At 50.1% G+C, this 19866-nt stretch overlaps 1 long non-coding RNA gene across 1 annotated transcript; it reads right to left on the reverse strand.

Moving 5' to 3' along the window:
- Positions 1-1938: 1938 nt before the first annotated feature.
- LOC122181428 lies at positions 1939-12944 on the reverse strand. The gene is made up of 3 exons (XR_006179431.1): positions 12476-12944; positions 11860-11999; positions 1939-2703 (listed from the first exon to the last, which is right to left on the reverse strand). It is a non-coding gene; the product is annotated as an uncharacterized LOC122181428 (long non-coding RNA).
- Between the last annotated feature and the right edge of the window lie 6922 nt (positions 12945-19866).

Genomic DNA, 19866 nt, shown 5'->3' on the forward strand with positions numbered 1-19866 from the left:
AAAGCCCACCCCAGTTCCCCTGCCATGGGCTGGCTGCCAACCAGCTCAGGCTGCCCAGGGCCCACCTGTGGCCTGGGGCACCTCCAGCTCTCTGTGCAACCTGGAACTTCGCTGGTACAGATCTAGGGTGGTTTAACCCAATGCAGGCTATGGATGCTCTGGAAGGTCCCACCAGCACAGCCTAGGGTTTGAAATCAGCAGGTGACCAGAATGTCTCTCCAGGAGACGCCTGGAGAAATGCATGGGGGTAACTTCAGCTGCTCAACTTCTGAAACGGGGGCTGCAGCCAAAACACTGCCTCCACCAGGAAGGCCATCAGCTTCTTCACTTGGGCACAGTGCAGGGAAACAGGATGCTAGCCTCTGAGAGCTGTTTACCATCATGTCGAGGTGAATCTGGCCATGCAACCTCTTACCTGCATGCTCAGAACAGCTCTGCTCCAGCTTTCCATCTCCAGCCACACACAGTGGCGCAGACACACCAAAACAAATCACATGCAGGACGAAAAGCACCACCCCTGGGAAATCTGCATGCAAGGAAGGCTGAGAGCCTCCCCCCAAAACTTATACAGCACAAGGTTATTCAAATCCTTCTCCTGCCGAGACAGTCTCTTTCAATTTGCTCAGTGGAAGCATTTCACGCCTCACCTGCAGACTGCTTCCTGAAAGAGCAGGAACCATGGAAAAGTTTGAGCACAGCAGAAAGCCAGACCTGGAGCATGCCTCTTGTTTGCTGCTTCTCCCCCACTGAGCTGTGCAAGGAGCTTGCCATTAGCATACGAGCAGCAGAGAGCGGCCCCAAACTAAAGGAACAATGAGGGCTCTTTCTGCAAAGCAGTCGTGCTTTTTCTTCTTTTTACGGCACAATTGGAGGCTAAACTCACACTGAAATAACACTGCTGGGGATGAGTCAGTCTTTGCTTGTTGTCAGCTGGAATGAGGCTGAAATTGCGTCGCTTATCAGCTCTGAGCCAGCAGGGATGTGGCTGCGGGACCTGTGAGCCATGCTGGGGTTTGCTGAGCCCAAAACAGGGACATTCCCACTGCCCCAGCCATTGGCTTCATTCCTCCAGCATTGCTTCAGAACTTAAAACCAAGTTAAGCCACTGCTTGCAGAGACAGCGACTGCCTCTTGTAGCTGCCTATGGAGGAGAAAACTTGTTGGGGGTTCAAAGGCAATTTTAGCACCAAATTGTGACAAGTTCTTAATGTTTTCAAGCGGAGTCCTGCAGGTCAATGGATGTAGACTCACTGATCATAATCCTCTGAATAATCACGCCCAGCTCTTGGCTGGCTGCCTGCCTGACTCCGACCCTGCTTTAAAGTCAAGACCACATCTTACAGCTGCATTTTTTAGGTGGAAAATACTCCCTTACCCCAGAGCTGCAGAGCAGTGAGAGCAGGAGCAGGCACAAGAGCAGAGGGGGTGAATGTTCAAGGAGAGTCCTTTGGGTGAGAGATCATAGAATCATAGAATCGTTAAGGTTGGAGAAGACCTCTCAGATCACCAAGTCCAACTCCAACCCACCCCTACCATGCTCACATCCCTCAGTGCCACATCTCCATTGTTCCTCAGTATCTCCAGGCACAGTCACCCCACTACTTCCCTGGGCAGCCTGTGCCACTGCATTGCCACTCTTTTGGAGAACAAATGTTTCCTAATACTCAGCCTGAGCCTCCCCTGGCACAACTTGAGGCCATCACTTCTCGCCCCTCCCCATCTCCACGCAGCCCTTTGCCTGCAGGGGAGGTGCACGTGCCCCCATGCCACATTCAGCCCCAACAGGCCATGACTCGACAGCACTTTCCTTCTGTAATTTGGAACGCATCAAGCTGTGTAATGCCAGCTCAGGCTCAGTGACTCACATCGGAGCGGGTATGTGAGAGATCACCTCTTCCCCAAATACATATAATTTCGGCTGACAGCTGTAATGGGCATTGGAGGCCTGCTCTGTGTGTGAGATGCGGCCAGAGATCACTGCAGCCTCCATTCTCTGCCTGGAATGCAAAGGGAACGGTTGGCATAGTGGTCTGTGCTTCAGGGAGCGTGAACCAGGCACAGTGAATCTGATAGAGGAGCTGCAGGTTTGTTTGATGATTTAATCGATACGATAATTATATTAATTCAGTGGTTTGATACAAAGCCACTTCCTTTCTATTTGATTTATATGGGAGAACTTCATTTCAGAATTTTCGTAACTCTGATGGTCAAATACATTAGATAGAAAATGTGTTGATCCAGGGCTGGGCCACAGGACCAACACACCAAGAGAGAACATAGCAGAGATGCACCTACATCCTTTGGTTCCACCTGGTGATAGAAAGGAGCTGGCGTCAGGCATAGAGCTGTTTCCATTTACAGGGGAAGAAATATTGAAGTGCCTTCCTCCGGGAGGTACATTTTTGAGCTGAGTTGCTTTAACCTTGTTTCCTAAGGAAACCGCAGCCAGAGAAGCCAATTAGCAGCACCACCGCCCTTGCCCAAAGGCGCGATCACATGATGAGCACCATCCTCATTAGCGACAGCTCAGAGTGAGCCACTGCAAGAGGCTGATGTGGTGGTGGGAGCTGGGTTGTGCTGAACTGCAGGGTTCCCTGCCCAGGCAGTGCCAGAGGAGATGTGCTGTGGGCAGCCCCACGCCATCCTCCTACCAGTAATCCCACGGTGTCCCTGCGGGTCCCTCTGCAAGTAGCACCATCCCTTCTGCAAGGAAGAAAAGATTCCAGGTTAAAAAGGTCTGGACAGCAGCTCCCGCTCCCACCCCGATCAATGAAGCTTGCTAATTAAAAGCAGTTGACCTGAGCAAAGAGAGGCTCAGAGGAGATTAGCCTGAGGGAGACGAGATTTAAGAATTAAATTACTTGACTGCTCTGTACCATATTATCCCATAACCCTGGCTCTCCCTCCTCCCACCTGCAGGTAACACACACACGTCTGACTTCCAGGTGACAGCCCAAACACAGCCAGGTGGCACCTCCTTTCTCCAGCGTCAGCGTAGAATCACATAATCATTAACACTGGAAAAGACCACTGAGATCTCCAAGTCCAACTACCAAACCATTCCCACCATGCCCATGAACCATTTCTCTCAGTGCCACATCTCCACGTTCTCTGCCATGCCAACAAGCATGCACGCAACCCCATCCAGCACTCAGCAGATGGGCCCTCACTGATTTGTTTCCCCAGGCCTGGCACTACAGCACCCGATTAGCAAAAATCAAACAGAGGGCTGTGCTCTTCGGAGACCTCTCACATCTTGTTTGCTGAGCAGCTCTGCTCACGTCAGCAGGAGCTGCAGAGCCTCTGGAAGCGCTGCTAATAGGAGGGATGTAACGCTGCCTTGCTTCAGGAGAGCTGCCTGTGAACGTGGGGGTTTTTCCATACGAGAAGAAATTGTGGTGGGGATGTGAAATAGTGTCTCCTTCAAGCATAGAGATTTGAAGGCCTCCATCATCAAATGAGTGCACAGGAATTTGCCCAGGACATGTGCCATGTGCACAGAATGGTCCCAGGAGAAAAGAGCAGTTGCCTCACAGAACACTTGGGAGTTGGTGGCTGTTCCCTATATAGTCTTGGCACTCATTTTCTCCTAAAAATCACTGTGTTGGAGTTGAGGGGGCTAAGAGCAAGAAAAGAAGCCATGGCAATCTGCTTTGTGTAACTTATCTATCCGCCGCCCTGTTCTCGCCTGCACCCCATTTCTCCAACCTTCAGAGCCAACTCAGCCTTCCTTCTATGGTTAGACTCTGCTTCTCACTGCCATGCAGCCTCCACCAACCTGCTGACTGTTTTGCATCCAGCAGGACTTGGACATGCCTGAAACTGCACTGAACATGAGAAAAAAGAAGTTTGTATTTCAACACCCGAACCATAGTCACGTCCTGTTCCTGCCTCTTGTCCCCTGAAATAAACTGTTTGCAACAAACAGTTGCTCAGGATGCACCAGCAAGAGGTGCTGCTCAGGAATTAGGACTCTAAGACACGACTACCAGGAATAAAAAAGAAGGAAAAAAAAGACACCTACTTGCAAATGTCAACCAAAGAAAAAATAATTCAGGATGAGGAATGTAGGCGCAGCCAAGCTGCATCTCAGCAGGTCAGTAATCCATATCCCTCTTCAGAGGAGAGTGGTGTAGCAGTGCAATAGCAGGGGTGCATTGCAGAGGTGTCCAAGATGCTGAGAGGCCATACAGCTTGCAAGGCACAGCTGGCCTATGGGGACATCATGTCTTACCCACTTACGTGGCTTAAGCTGCACGAGTAAAGGTACCTGAGATGTTATCATGTACTGCCGTCAGAGTGTGAGCCCTAATTCTCCTGCTGCCACCCCCCTGTTGCCCCACCACTTTCATTACCGGGAGGGAGCCGATTGCAAAACCAACCACATTTTCTTCTGAAGGGAAGAAATTTCATCAGAAATGCAGAAAAACATCTTCATCTGACTTGTGAAGAAAGAGATTGCTTTAGAGGAAGCTCTTCTCATCAACGACCCCTCCCTCCTGCCCAAAGGCAAGAGAAACACGGGAAGACGTGAAGAGAAGCAGCACTGGGTAGTCCATCAGAGCAGGTTGCTGAGCCATCCCTTCCAGCTACCTGGCTGAAATTCAAATGTGGGATTAGCGTCTCTGGCACACTCTTAATAGGAGGCAAAGGAGAAGAAATGTAATGCTTCCTTCCGGCCTTTCAGATCTATGAACCTCTCCCAGGTAGCAGACGGTCTGGTCCATCAAAAGGAGACTAGAATCAGAAATGAGACCCATTTGTCAGATAAAACTTGCAGGTGGGAAGCACCAGGCTGAATTCCTATCAGGCAGGGATGCTGCAGAACGCTGTAGCAGCTGGGAGCCCCAGTTGGGTGAAGGTCAGGGCTGCTTGGCATTCAGCACAGTCACAGGCCTCTCAGAAAACCAAAAAGAGCAAAGGACGAATGCTTGCCCTTGGCAGGTTCACTCCCCTCCAGCTGTGCATGATGGGCTTTGAAGGCTGGGAGCTCAGGGGGCTGGCTTTGGAGAAACAGGGGGGGGAAATGGAGATAGGGCAGAAGAAAAAGGCAATCTTTAAAAAACAGAAAGTGTTTTCGTTCATCCTCTCTTTGGTCACCAAGGCAGCGCCAGCTGTGCCTCGCGTTCTGGGACTGAAAGAAAACTCTAGCTGGAGCTCCTGAGAATTGGAGGCACTTTCGTGCCTCCTTTACTCTGAATTACAACTTACATAAAAATGAGGGTGGCAGGCCCTGAAGGTGCCCTTTAGCCATAAAATGGGAAAAGCACTGCAAAAGACAGACCTTGATGAAACACGTCCCCAAACAGGGACGCTCTGAGCATCCTGTGGGATTGGGGACAGCCATGCTGAAGTCATCCCAACAGCTCCGGACACTGTGGGCACTGCTTTCAGCCCAGAGTCATCCAACTTGAGTGAGCTAAGGGGCTGGTGCCACTCTCAGATTTGGATACATCCCATCTCAACCATCAGATCCCTGCAAGAGAGGGTCTCTTCCACCTCCTGCATTGGACACATACATGGACCAGCAGCTGGGAGCCTCTGACCAACCCCAGCACCCAACAAGCTGCCATCTGCACTGCAGCCTTTCTACAGATTTGTTAAGTTTGTGCCCTGATTGCGTGCCTCAGGCAGATGACAGTTGCTTTGTATGGGACTTGGAGGGGGGAAATTTTATGGCTTGGCTGCTGCCAATGCACAGATGTTACCGGCTGGGTCACGGCAAGGTGCTAAAGGCCTTCAGAACAGTTGCAAAGCATTAATTACGTTCCCACAGCTGTTCTTTAACCCTCACAACCTCCTTTCTTCCAGGGGCTGCCAGAATAACAACTGTGAACGGGAAATCAAAGCAGGAGGCTGTGAAGGCAAGCAAAGCGGAGACGATAAAGGTTATGAGAAACGGCGCTCCGAAAATAGGCCTTTTTTTAAAGCTGTTTGTCCCTGCCATTTTCTCAAACGCCTCCTCCTCCTCTCCCACTTGGTGCAGTGCTCCATTCCAACAGCACCCAAGGAGCAAGGAAATGTGCATGCAAACCCAAAGCATCCCAAGGGAGGTTGGCCTGTGGGCTTGGACGTACTTGGGTTCCCAAGGCCAAAGGGAAAGAACGAACGGTCATGGGTTGCTCACCCCTGCACCCACCACAAACTCAGGCACCCCTGGGCATGGCATAAGTGGGATGCAGTGGTGACGCAGCAATTAGCCGCATCCCCAGTACCAGGCACCAAAAGAGCTTCTCCATCCCCCTTCTCCCTCCTCCTTCTCCTTGCTCTCAGTCAAATGGAGCAGAACTCCTTTCAAGACTTGCAGATGTTGTGCTTCTGAATCATCTGGTCGCATGGCTTGTGCTGGTGAGAGGAAACATGATTGCTTCTGGAACCCTTTGTGCTGCAGCTCCCTGCACAATGAGCTCCCGTGCACTTTCAGGCTAAATAACTTTTTATGTTAGAAATGAAGTCAGGGGAAGGAAAAAAAAAACACAGCCACAACAACGGCAAGCAAACAAGCAGTGACTGAAACGACGTGAGAGCGTGCAGAAAAAGCAACCGTCATGCCTGCTCATCCTCTCTACTGCAGCAGCTTCCAGCACCTTCCAGGTTTACAGAAACAGAAAAGCAGAAGATGACAAGCTCTGCCTGATATCTCCTGGGCTTCTTCAGCTGGAGATGGCAACCACTCAGCACTGTCTCAGCCCTGATCTTCTGTTTAATGGGCTCAGACAGCTGCCCATCCCCTCGTCTGCTGCTGGCACCCATTTCAGCTCCACCACAATCTTTGGAGCTATGGTAACTGTACAAGTCTAATGTACAGACCACAGAAAGGGATCTGTGATGGTATTACACACCCTGGGGCCATGGAACACCACCCCAGCCCACCCCTCTTCTCTATCTGTGCCCTTCACACCGCACAGACACCAGCATCCCACCAGGACGGACCCACAGCCAGACAACACCAGGAAGAAGGCTTTCCTGGATCAGACTGCATTAGGCACCTCTGGAAACTCCCATAATGCTTCAATATCATGGAAGGAGACAACACTTCCATCTACCTAATAGAATTCTTCAGCCACACGCAGTCACGTAGCCAAAGCCAGTGACTTCAGAGCAATGCTCAGCCAAGACTTTTGTTTTCAGCAGAATAATTTAATACCTCACTCTACAGAGCACTTTCGCCTCCAGATATCCGAACGGTTCAGAAAGACAGGGTCGGCTCTTCCAGCAAAACAAAAACCACAAAACAAATCAGCAGCACAACTCGCATCACCTCTGATCCAGGAGCAGCAGCTCCTACCTGCCCACACCCACTGTCCCAGCACGGGCGGCTCCTGCAGCAGCTCTCTTCTGATCTCCCCATCTCCCTGCTTCTTCTCCCTAGCGCTTTTTTTTTTTTTTTTTCTTTATCATTTTCTGCCTCCCAATTGAAGTTACTTAAATTTCACAGAGGGGCTGACATGTTCTGATGAAGACGATCCCATCAGTGTTATTGTCTGGCTGCCAGCTCCTGGGAAACAGGCGAGGCACGAGGGTGGTTGCTGTTTTTAACCAGAGGCCATGTCTGACTCGAGCATTCGGGGAGCTAATGCGCACCGTGCAGTGGGAGGGAGGGCTTGGAAAAGCAAACACAAAGCTTTATTTTTATATTTCATTCTTTCTATAAGAAAAATAAGCCAGGGACTTGAAGGGGAGTGAGGGGAGTCAGGGGGTTGTTTAAATGCAGGATGACAGGCTTGGGGCTGGAGCAGCCTGCTGGGCATCCTGGATTGCCCTGGGTCTCCAGGGTTGAGATGGCACGGACTTGCTATTAGAAAGGAGACACACAGCTTAGCAGGTCCTGTTGTGATAAGACAAGGGGAAATGGGTTCAAACTAAAGGAAGGAGATTTAGACTGGATAGAAGGAAGAAGCTGTCTAACAATAAGGGCAGTGTGGCACAGGCTGCCCAGAGAGGTGGTGGTGCCCCATCCCTGCAGACAGCCAAGGTCAGGCTGGATGGGCTCTGAGCACTGATGGAGCTGTGGGTGCCCCTGCTCAGTGCAGGCAGTGGGACCAGATGGCCTTTAAGAGTCCCTTTCTACTCAATTCTATGGTTCTACTCCTCTGCACACCCAGGGAGGGTCTATGCAATGGGGTTCCTGCTCCCCAGGCTGCCCACAGCCCTTGGGGTGCACTGCCAGTCACATCTAGAAAAGATGGACAGGATGAGCACATCTGATGCTAATCCCCTTGAAGCAGCAGAGAAAAGGTTAAAAAAGGAGATTTATAGGCATATATCTTTGCCAGAACTACCAGGTGATCATGTGTACACATTTCTCTACTCTAAGACCTAATTTTCCACCATTTCCCTTGATTTGCTGTTCCTTTTCTCCCATTTCCTTGATTTAGGGCCCAATTATTTCTTGTCCTCTTGCCAGTGAAACAAAATATTTCATAAGCACTCCTGCCGCCTCTTCCCGCTCTGTTCCTCCTCTGGATGCAGGTCTCAATGCCTGACTCATGCCTCATGTTCTGCAAAATTTAGAGTATTTTAGTGAACACCTAACGATAATTTTACCATTTTTCACAGTGATGCAAATGGGCTTTGGCACCGACCAGCTCAGCGCTGAAATCCAAGCAAGCCCGTGTCTGCCTGAAGCTCTGGCAGGGCTCTGCAAAGCAGTCCTTGGGGATCATCGCCTGGGAACAGTTACCTCCAGGTGAAGCCATTTGCATCCCTTGCTGCAGGCTGGCTTGTTGATGTCACTGCTGGTACAGGGAGAAGACAGACAGGTGAACTTTACAGCTCCCCCAGCAGCACTCCTGAGCAGTATGCAAGTCCAAGCAGGACTGCCACCCCAACACAAGTAGGCCCAGGGTATGGTCCTTGTATATAGAGAACAAATTCTACCCTCATTAAAAAGAGTCATAGGGAATAAGGAAAGGACAATGCCTGTCCCCAGCAGGCCCTCAGTCTGCTCTTCCAGGTACAGTCAGATCTGCCAAGTGGTCCATCACTGGCCACACCAGAAGACAGACTGATAGATGCCTGTGCACTGGGCATCAGCCCTTGGGAACAGCTCCAGGCAAACACTCTCTTCTCCCCTTGGAGCAATGGTTTTACAACAGCTTTCCATCCTTCCTCCTCCCCCTGCCTAGGCCCGCACAATCACGGCATATAGCATTTCTATAGCATCCTCCTACCAGTCCCCATAATCATTTCCAAACCTGTCACAATACAGCACAACCATGAAAAAGACAGTTAAAATGCTATTTCAACACCAGCAACCTTTCTCAGGAAGATATATTTGTGAAGTTTTGTGAGCTTGGGGAACGACTGCACAGATCAGAGGTTCCCCAGCCTGTGAGTGAGGAGAAAAAGCTGTTTTCCCTGAATCTAGCATAGCAGGGACTCAAAGCTGGATCTGCTCTATCCTGAACTCATGCCTCATGCCCCAGCTTCAGTCTCTCTCACAGCCAGTGTGTTTTTCATGCAAGCATATCCAGTGAGGGCATCTCCAGGGAATGGGCTGCCCAAGGAGGTGGTGGGATCACAGTCCCTGGAGGTGCTACAGAACTGATGTACAGAACTGAGATGTAGCACTGAGGGACATGAGCATGGTTGTTAGGTTGGACTTGGGGATCTTAGTGGCCTTTCCAACCTCAGTGATTCTGTGATCCTATGAAAGATGCTAAGCAGTTGGAGAAGAGGATATAGGGATGGAATGGGAAGAGTTTCTCCATGGCAAATGCTCCTAGTTATTTCATGCTATGTCTGTTTCTCATCCAAACAGAAAATTGTCACAGCATGGGATGGTTTCCAGAAGAGGTGTTGGAAACTTGGCTCCATGTTTCACCGCCACTGATGGGGTCAAGAGAGACAGACACTCTGAGAGACACACAGCCGTGGCAGTAACCAGACCTTAAAACATAATGGGAAGCCCTGGAAAGACTAAAACCAAATTCTCACCCTCCACAGCAGAGTCTAGCCTTAGCACCCAGCAAGCTGCTGACAGCTCGTTCACACCTTGCACACAGCCTGGAAGAGGACTTAAGCTGGACAATGCTGTTTAGCCACACTACATTTCTTGCTGCTCAGTTATGGGATTGGGTAACCTCTCCAAATAGCTTTGCAAAATATTTGATCACTAAATGCCATGAGAGAGAGATTGCTTGCTCTGTTAACACAAGAAAGGACTGATGTCCCTTTCCAAAACATGGTATGATCAGCTCTGCCAACTGTGTTGGCCTGGCATCCACTAGATTAATGTCAGTTTTAATTTCTCATGTGACTGGCTGGCTGGAAGCATCCCTTGCAGGTGGTGCTGGCTCACCCTAAGCACCCTGCACTCTGCAGGGTCAGTCTTGTGCAGCAGACCAGCTTTCCTTCAAGGTGCTGTCAGCCTGGCACAGACTGCACGGTCCCGTAGAGCCAGCATGTGACAGCTCATGTTCCCAGCAAGTACCAGCACAGGGCTCAGCAGCCCCGAGAAGTACTGGAAATGGCAAAAGCTGGCCATCAGGGTAGTTTAATACCAGATGCAGGTATTTGGGGTTGTAAAGTGTACGGAAAGGCAAACATACTTCTTCCCCAGAAGAAAGGGGATAAGCGTGCAGTCAGGTGTTCACAGCCCAAGGCGACGCAAGTGCAATGTCCTCAGTGACAGACAACAGAAGTAGGGAGAGCAGAGTGCACGGCTCACAGACGGCACACCTGGCCTGCCAACATGCCATCCTACCCAAACCACCTCTGGCAAGCCCACCACAGATCCTTTACAGCCTCTCCCAGCAGGCTCTGGGCTGAGATGCTCATTAGAGCCCTGACCCTGAGCAAATGACGACTCGTGGGATAACAAGACTACTACAGGAAAGCTGTGCAGGGGCTCTGCGTGGTTATTCTGCTACTGAAAGAAACCTCCCCCGTCTGATTTGATCATTACATGAGCCCAGGAAGGAACTGTGTTTGGTCCTTGGAGAGCTCACTAAGTTAGTATTTCGGCAGGAAACGGGTGCCTGTGCACCAGAATCTAAATATAGCTTCGAAAAATAAAACCAAGCTCCACTCCATCTGATCAAGAGAAAAGTCTTCAGAGGGTAAACCAAGACAGGAGTCCTTGTGCAGATTTATGAGGCTTCTAAATAACAACTTGGAGAGGTCTGAACCAAATCCATCCCTTGAGTGGTAGTGCAACTACATAACCCCAAAGTCCAGCTATAACTTCCTTTGCTGCCTGCCAAAATTTGTGAAAAGGATAGGAAAGGTCCCTTAATGAACTTCACCAGTGACTCAGATGACCAGACACAGCATACTGTCTGTAAGTTCGCAGAAGATACAAGGCAGGGAGGAACGGCCAGCAGAGCAGATGGTTGTGCTGCCCTTTGCAGGGACCTCAGCAGGCTGGAGAGATGGGCAGATGGGAATCTCATGAAGAGAAAGCCCTGAATGTGGGCAAGCGCAACTGCATGCACAGGGAAGAGGGAGCAAAGACAAGGGAGCCAGACCTATCTCAGCAGTCCAAATTAAACACAAGAAATTTTGTTTAAATATAAGAACTCCTTGAACACTTGATGGATGGAGCACCCATCCTTTGAGGTACTCAAAGTCTCTCTCCCTGAGGAGAGCCCAATGCTTTTGTGGTCCCAGGCAGCCAGCTCCATCTGACCCAACTGTGAGCAGGAAGGTCAGAAAAGATGAGCTCCCTCCAACCCCAGCTGCTCTGCAATTGGACACAGAATTCATTGTACTCTTTTTATGAGGCAGGTAACGCGTTGAGAGCCACAGCACATCTTCTGCCCCCTGTCCCCCCCTCACTGATTGCTAGCAAAGAGCTGGATTCCAAGAGCTCTGGCACTTTTCCCAAAAGAAGCGAAGCTGTTAAAAAATACTTACAGGCTTCAAACTTTGGGAAAGAAGACGTTAGCCAAATCAGTTTTTCCATTCATCTACGGGATGGGATGAGATCATAAGAGCAGGGACAACAGAAATCCTACAACACGCAGCTCTTCAAATGCTAAAACATCTCTGCAAGACTGAGGAAAAAAAAAATAAAGAAACAACATGAGAGAGAGAGATGAAACTTGGTTTACTGGACCCTCCTAATGGAGCTCTAGTGCCTAGGATCAAAGATTACTTGATTAAAATCCAATTTCAAAGCTTATTAACTTTTGAATGAGAAATGCTGCTATGCGAGCTAACTCGGGCAGGCTATTTCTGGCTTGGTAGAAGTGAATGGTAGGGAAAAACAGCTCTTTGCTTATCAGCATCTAGCTTAGTCCCGGACACAGCAGGAGAACTCAAGATGGCCTTTAAGGTCTCTTCCAACTCCAATGATTCTATGATCCCATTCCCTCATGAGCTGACCCCAGTACTCCCAGCAGAGCCCCCCCAGCCCTTTTGCATCCAACCCCAAATAGCTGCAGGACCACCCACTGGCACAGCAAAGCCATCTGTCCCTAGTTCAACTAGGTGTTTTTTTTTCTGTAGGTATGAAAAAATGGGGTTTTACCACTTGTAAGGTTGAAAGAGGCAGGAGCAGCACTGACTTCTGGAGGATGAACACTGAGGGGTTCTGTTGGCTGTTGCTGGTCCAGATCATTCTCCCTGCTCACTGATGGGATCCATTCCATAGGATTCCTGCTGATGAGGCCAGTCCTCAGACTTCTTTACTGTGAGATGGGACAGCAGTGGAACAGGTTGCCCAGAAAGGTGATGGAGTCTTCTTCTCTGGTGACATTCAAGCTCCAACTGGGCGCTTTCCTATGTGACCTACTGTAGGGACCTGCTTTAGCAGCAGGATTGGACTGGGAGATCTCCAGAGGTCCCTTCCAACCCCATGATTCTGTGGTTCAGAACAAGAAATGGGTTATTCCTACATGCAGCACTGTAATGGCTGAGCAAGGACTCAAGGTCTGCATCCCATAGCGCATGGTGCCTCTGGGGAAGGGAGCACCTTGGGCAGCACAACCCAAAATCTAACTCCAGCTCCAGCAAATAGACAGGTGAGAGCAGCTGCCCTCTTCATATAACAACAGAGAGAAAAGGGTAGAGCACAGGCCAAGAGGAAGAAGGCCATAGCCCCATACATTAACACCAAACGCTTGAGTCCTTAATTTGTTTCATCCTGTAGTCACCAGAATGTAAACACCACTCCCAGTCCTACTTCTGCATTTATTTTTACAGCTGCAGGTACTGTAATCACTGTGCTAGTGATGCTTTAGTTGCTATTACAAATACACAAACTCACATCCATGTGCAGGCACGCATACACACACGCTCACTCCCCTCCGTCTTGAGAAATGGGCCCGTTCCGCTTTCTTCTGCTACTGATAAAATATTGATTAGGGAATTTGAAAATTTGAAATGATTTAGGAGTCCCTGGATGGGAAACGTAATGTACTGTGCCGGTCGCATTATGAGCCATCCATCACCTGTCAGCAAGCAGCAAGAAAGTGACAGAATCAATACAAACGTGTCTGAAGATGGGTTTAACTCATTTCCCTTCCCCCTTGGGTAATGACTGGAGCATCCCAGCCCGAGGACAAGGGAGGCTTGGGAAGCAGCACAAGGCCAACCTCCATCCACCTGGAGTGCAAAGAAGTCTGTCCCTAAAGCCTGCCGCTGCTGGTAAACATTGCCAGCTCCTGTCTCTCTCAGCACACGAATGCTGGGCCCTGTGACATCCTCCCAGAGACTCACACAGCACCATTCTGCTGCAGGAGGGAGCAGGCTGGGCAGTGCCAAGGTGTGAAGCCCTGCCTTGCTTCCCTAACCCATTGCTGCCCATTGCCTCCCTATGGACATCTCAGCATCACCATCCCTCCTACACAGCTCACCTGCAGGCAGCACTCAGTTCATTACATCATGCAGCTTGTATCTGCTGTTCTTTTTAGGTTCAAGAACCCCTTAAAATAAAGAAGGGAGTGGGAAAAAAAATATATATATATATATATATATATAATCCATCTGTAGGGTGATATATTGTGCTCCTATACTTTGCAGATGGATTCAATTGGCCTGTGATCCTATTTTGCAGATTCTCTCAGAGCACCATAATTCATCCTGCAGGATATTTCAAATAAGACTGGACAGAGAATGGGAGGAATGACAGAAGCAGAGCACCCTGCCATGCGGGCATGGTGACCAGGCAGGCTATTGCTCATGCATTATTAGAGCTAATTATTCAGAGGGCACACCGCAGGAGGTGATGAAGGCACAAGGGCAGCTCAAACGAGCCCAATGGAGCAGCCTGAGCTCAGAGAGCCTGCTCTCAAAAGCAGTTCTCAGCTCCTGCCTGCTCACCGTGGGCAAACATGAGCACTAGCCATGTAGCATGCATGGGCAGCCTGATCTGGTGCCTGAATTAGTGGTTGGTAACCAGCCTGGAGCAGGGAATTGGAGCTGGATGGTCTTTGAGGTCCCTTCCAAGGCAGCCATTCTGTGATGCTACAATTCTTTCTGTGAGGGTAAAGCTTCAGTCTTCAGCCAGTGCCAAAGCACCAAATTTGCATTAGGTTTAGCCCTCCTAATGTGAGCAGTGGGAGCCAGAATAGTGCAACAGCCTGGCCCTATCATTCTGCTGGTGGTAAAGCTTCTTACAGAAAAAGAAATCTCATTTATTTTGCCTTTAGTTCCATTATTTAATAGACTGCAAAACCCTTAACATGAGAGTGAGTTACTGCATCTGTGCAATTTACTCCAGATACGTCCCTTCTACCTTACCATCCCTAATAGGCTCTATAAATGGCTTCCAAATCCAGCAGAAGTGGTCTATTTGCTGCCTAGTATACCATGTAATCTTTTGCAGAGGTGGTATTGATCTTGTTAAACCTGCAGCCATTGAGTCCACAAATGCATCTCATCTTTTGCTTTCTACAGCAGAGCTCCTCTTCTGGCCACATAGCACGGCTCATGTGAGAGCAGCAGCCTACCTTGACCTGCAGACACAATGGTCACCAGGTTTCTGAGAACAATTTAATTGTCAGTAGAGCCATGGCTGCAAGGGATGCAGTCAGAAGCAATACCCAGTCTTGGGAAGAAATGTCTGAGTCATTTTAACTGTCAGGGATAGAAATTAAGGACTAATTCAGCCCATAACAGGTGCTGAATGCTGAGCCCAGGAGCAGTTTTGCTCGTGGCTAATGGACTTTCATAGTAAGGCTGGCTCATAGCTCACAGCTCTAGGATGCTCACAAGATTCACCTTGCTGTGGCCTTGCCAAACTTTCCTCACATATTGACAAAAGGAGAAAGTTGTGCTGTTATTTGCACAGTCTCTCCAAACTGCTCTAGATGAGGCATCTTAGAATCATTGGACTATTGGAAAAGACCTCTCAGATCACCAAGCCCAACCCCAGCCCATCTCCAACACTGACCACATCTCCACTCCATGGTTCTTCAACACCTCCAGGAATGGTGACCCCTCCACCTTCCTGGGCAGCATGTGCCAAAACTTGTAACCATCCATCCCAGCATTACTTGCTCCTCAGCAGAACAGAAGATGAAGGGACAGCCCAGGATCCAGATCCTGAAGAGCCAGTCTAGGATCTTCCCTTCTGGAAAATAAGATAGAGAAGCAGAGTCAAGTCTAGCCAGAAAGTTAGCACTGATGCACTCAGATCCATTACCAGCATCCAGAGGACAGATGGCAGCTCTGCAGTGCAATGTTGGGACCATGACTAGTGTCTTTCTCATAGACAGGGCTCTCATGCTGCCAGCTTCCATCAATAACCAAGGGAGGTGGTGATAAGCAACAGCTGCCTGGCCCAGAGGCTCTGGGGTGCCAAGTGGAAAGAAGAGAGATGTGGTTCTCACCCTCTGACATCCACACTGCCCCAGTTGTGTCAGTGCTGCTTGTCAGCCCATCTGTCATGGGGCTGCTTCCTTCTGGGGTGAGGGACCGGCAAAGGTTGCTGCATACATTGGACAATTTATCTTCTTGGGTTGTTGGGACAACAGGCCTGACAGTCCCATCCGTTATCCCACAAAGCTGAACTCAAACACACCCTCAGAGAGAGGGGCAGGGAACAACTGCAGGGACCAGGGAAGCACTATAAGCTGTGTGGTTCCCAGCTCCTGTAGCCTTGGGGAAAGGCAAAGTAGCAACATCACCTGAGCACTGAAATCCCTGCAGGAATTATGGAGGTGTAAGCCCCAGAAACAGAACATTTTGCTCATCACCTGCCATCCTACCTTACCATATCTAGATGGTGCCCACATGTCCTGGATGCAGTGCTTCAGGACCCACAACCCAGAGAAGAACAAGCTTGTACGATGGCTGCTCCAAAAGTGATGCCTTCTATTTTATTTTGCCAGCTCACGATGTCAGAGGCAGATCATAGTGCAACAGCAGTAGAGGTTGAAACATTCCACCAATATCCCACTACATGTTGTTGTGCTCTTCTTATCTACTGTAGTTTCCATGGAAATAAATAGAAGGCATGATCTGGCTACTCACTGTGACCCACAGCTGCCCAGAGCAGGAACTCAGGATGGTGAGGCACTGGAACAGAGACACGGTAGTGCCCCATCCCTACAGACATCAAGATCAGGGTGGATGGGCTCTGAGCTCTGATGGAGCTGAGTTTCCCTGTTCAGTGCAGGGAGTGGGACCAGATGGCCACTAATGCTCACTTCCAACTCAAACAATGCTGTAACTATGATTCCAGGTACCACCAGGCCCAGGAGCCATCTCAGGACACAGCCAGGAGACAGACACCTGTCTGATACAGCCTGTCATATGTGGGGAGGAGGGGAGACAGCTCTTCAGGCAAATCATTTCATCTGCCTCGAGAAAACAGGCTGTTAAAATGATGGAAAGAGATGGGTTGTTTGAGCAGTCTCAGAGCTGCTTTCAGAGAAGGCTTCCACGTAGGAACGTTGATTGCAAATACTTATTAACTGCTCCTTCATTTTCAAAGAGACTTGATGCATATGTTTACATATTTTGATACGTTTTTATTAATCCTACTTACTGTTTAATTCCCTGCCCTGCCCAGAAGAACTGTCACCAAGCAACCCACACGCAGCTGCAACTTCTGCAAGGCAGGCATGGGTACAAGAAGAAACATAAGCGTCTGCACCAAGGAACACTTCTTCAGCTTGAGCTGAAAGGGCTGTTTCGATCGCAGCCTCCCAAGAAGAGGGTCTTCCTGCAGAGCATTGGGTCACCCACCCCTTGGGGCCACGTTCAGGTCCCCTGACAAGTATTACCTGCCACGACATAATCAAATTCCCTTTTAAAGGCTCATTATATTTCTGGTCTCCTCACATCCTGGGACAACAAGTTGCAACAGCTGAGTTACTTCTCCCAAACACACACAGCTCTGTGATGCAGTTCAGTTCAAACCCACATTGCTCCAAACCCGCATGGAGACTGAAGTTTTCAGCAGGCAGCCCCAGCTCCTTGCACTGCAGGAAACAACAAACTATTGCTTCCTAATCACCTCCTCAGCACTGCTTAGAACTGTGTAGGTCTCTCACCACTCCATCTTTTCCAGACTGCTGCATCCTAATCTGGTTCATCCTCATGAGGAAGCTGCAAGGCACCGCAGCAGGATGCAAGCTCTCCTCTTGGAGCCTCTCCTCCCACGAAATACCTGAAGGTCTGTTTGTTTTAAGCAGGGCTTGAGAGCAGGGAGGTAAGAAGTAGAGACACGATGCTAAGGATGGAGGAGGATCCCAATCTCTCTTGCATGACTGGTAGGTGCAGTCCCAACCCAACACCCACAGTGCTCACCTTGCCCTACAGCAGATCATCCCAGTGACCAGCAGAGCTCACCCACCCATGCAAAGCTCTCAGTCAGAAGGGCTCTACCACAGAGAAAACAGCAGCAGGCCTTTCTGCATGCACAGAGCTCATCCCTCCCTCATTGCAACCATGCAATCCCAGGGGCCTTAATTAACGGGCATGCCTTCTCACTGGGAGCCACGTTGCCGAAACATTTACATGTTAAACTCCTTTGGACAAGTTCACAGGCGGGCAGCTAATCCTCTCCCTGATCTCAATGTCACATCAATCTCCTGTTGGAAGCCGAGCTCTCACCATCAGGGGTTTTAAACTAATGAGATGCACTGAGGCCTTCCACTCTGGGAATAGCAGATGCAGTGGGATTCAATTTCACTTGATTTTCATGTGTTTTTCTCTTTGTAATTAACACCAGCCAGCACACAACTTCTCTTCATCTCACCACCAGATACGATCTCTGCTCATGACAGACACATCAAGAAAGGTGATGCTTTTACCCTATGCTGTCAGAGACTTCTAACTTTTTTTGTAGTTTTGCTTTTTTCAGCTCTCCAACAGTAATTCACAGCCTCAGGATGATGTATTCAGTACTTAGGATCTCCAAGAACAGCATAGGTCCCTCAGCATCATGGGTACAAGAGGCACTGCTATAGCTGGTGTGTTGTGCCTGTCCCCACACAGCTGCTCCCAGCCCAGGGCTCCAGGAGAGCCAAAATTGGACTCTGTGATCCTTGTGAGTCCCTTCCAAATTGGAATATTCCATGATTTCCAAGGTGCTTTTCCATAAACAACGTGTATCGCCTGATCAACCAGCAGCATCACAAACATCCCCATGTTCCAAAGTCCTGAACGGTGCTTTGGAGCAGAGGTCACAAACACTTGATTACAGCTCCATCACAGAGTTCCCTGCAGAGCAAAGCAGCTCCAAACGAGCCCTCGGTGGCCCACAGTGACAGCCAGCACCACGGGATACCTGAGCTTTGTTAATATTCATGTCCTAGTGACACTCGAGCAAGCAATGAAAGCTTGCTTCGTACAGCAGATCAGTAAGTGACCCCAGACAACCAGCTGCATGGCGGGTGGCACCGGGAGCTGAAGGAACAGAGACAAGGTCATCACCCAGCACTTCATCTAATAAATAACAGCTCCAAAAATCACGGCCCTGCTGAGCCCAGTGGGACACGCACTAAGTGCAGCTGGGAGGAGGATGCTGGAAGAACAAGCTGAGTGCAGTGGTACCCCCTTGTGCGGTGCCACAAAGCATCTCATCAGGTATCTAACTCCTAAATACATCGCTGTTTGGGGCACGGTTGGCTCCAGATCCAAGTAATGCCCACAGGCTGCCCCACAAGCAGCCCAATTGTTTGACAGGGGAAGAAAGTACGCACCCTCCCTAATTAGCAATGAGCTCTGTTAGCCAGTTACCCATCCTGGAGCTTCCACGCGCTGCTGCAAGCTGGGGGTGAGCTTCCAGCAGCTCCGACCCATTCATATTCCCTCCCTTTCCCTTTCCAGCCCCCTCCCCCCCAGCTCAGGCTGCCCGGGGCCCCATTGTAACGCGGGGCACCCTTCTAACCGCTCCGTAAATAGTCACTCCTAGCAGAAGGGGCGGGGCCACCTTCATTACCATATTCCGCAGAGCATGCCGGGTAACTCGCCACAGCCAGAAAGTATTCGAGAGTTAGAGCTCTATATATATATTCTGTTGGAAACCACCAGAGCGTCCGGAGGAAGCTCACCGTCGAGGCCACGCACTGGGTGCCCGTCACCCGCACTCCCCGCCTCGGGGAAGGTCTGAGGGAAGGGCCTGACGCGGCTCCAGCAGAGCTCCGCCCGCGTGGGTGGGTGAGCCACCAGCAAGGGGGGGCGCCGCGCGGGCCGGCCTGGGCAGGAGAAGCCCGAGCGGCTGCGGATTTGATCTGAGCCGGGGCGGATGCTCGTGGCCCCGCGGTGCTTTGAGACAGACTCACGGCCGGCGTACTGAGTCCAATGGGTGAGGTGGGGCAGTGCCGCACAACCTAATTCAGACTACTCTCCGCCGGACAACTTTTTCGTGCTTGAGGTGGGACCGTGAGAGCTGTCCCACGCCCTGCACTGAGCAGGGACAGCCGGAGATCCGTCAGCGCTCACAGCCCATCCAGCCGGAGTTCCAGG

Source organism: Lagopus leucura, unplaced genomic scaffold (genome assembly GCF_019238085.1).
Source record: "Lagopus leucura isolate 7727_CA_CO unplaced genomic scaffold, USGS_WTPT01 Super-Scaffold_100009, whole genome shotgun sequence".
In the NCBI taxonomy this organism is placed as follows: Eukaryota; Metazoa; Chordata; class Aves; order Galliformes; family Phasianidae; genus Lagopus; species Lagopus leucura.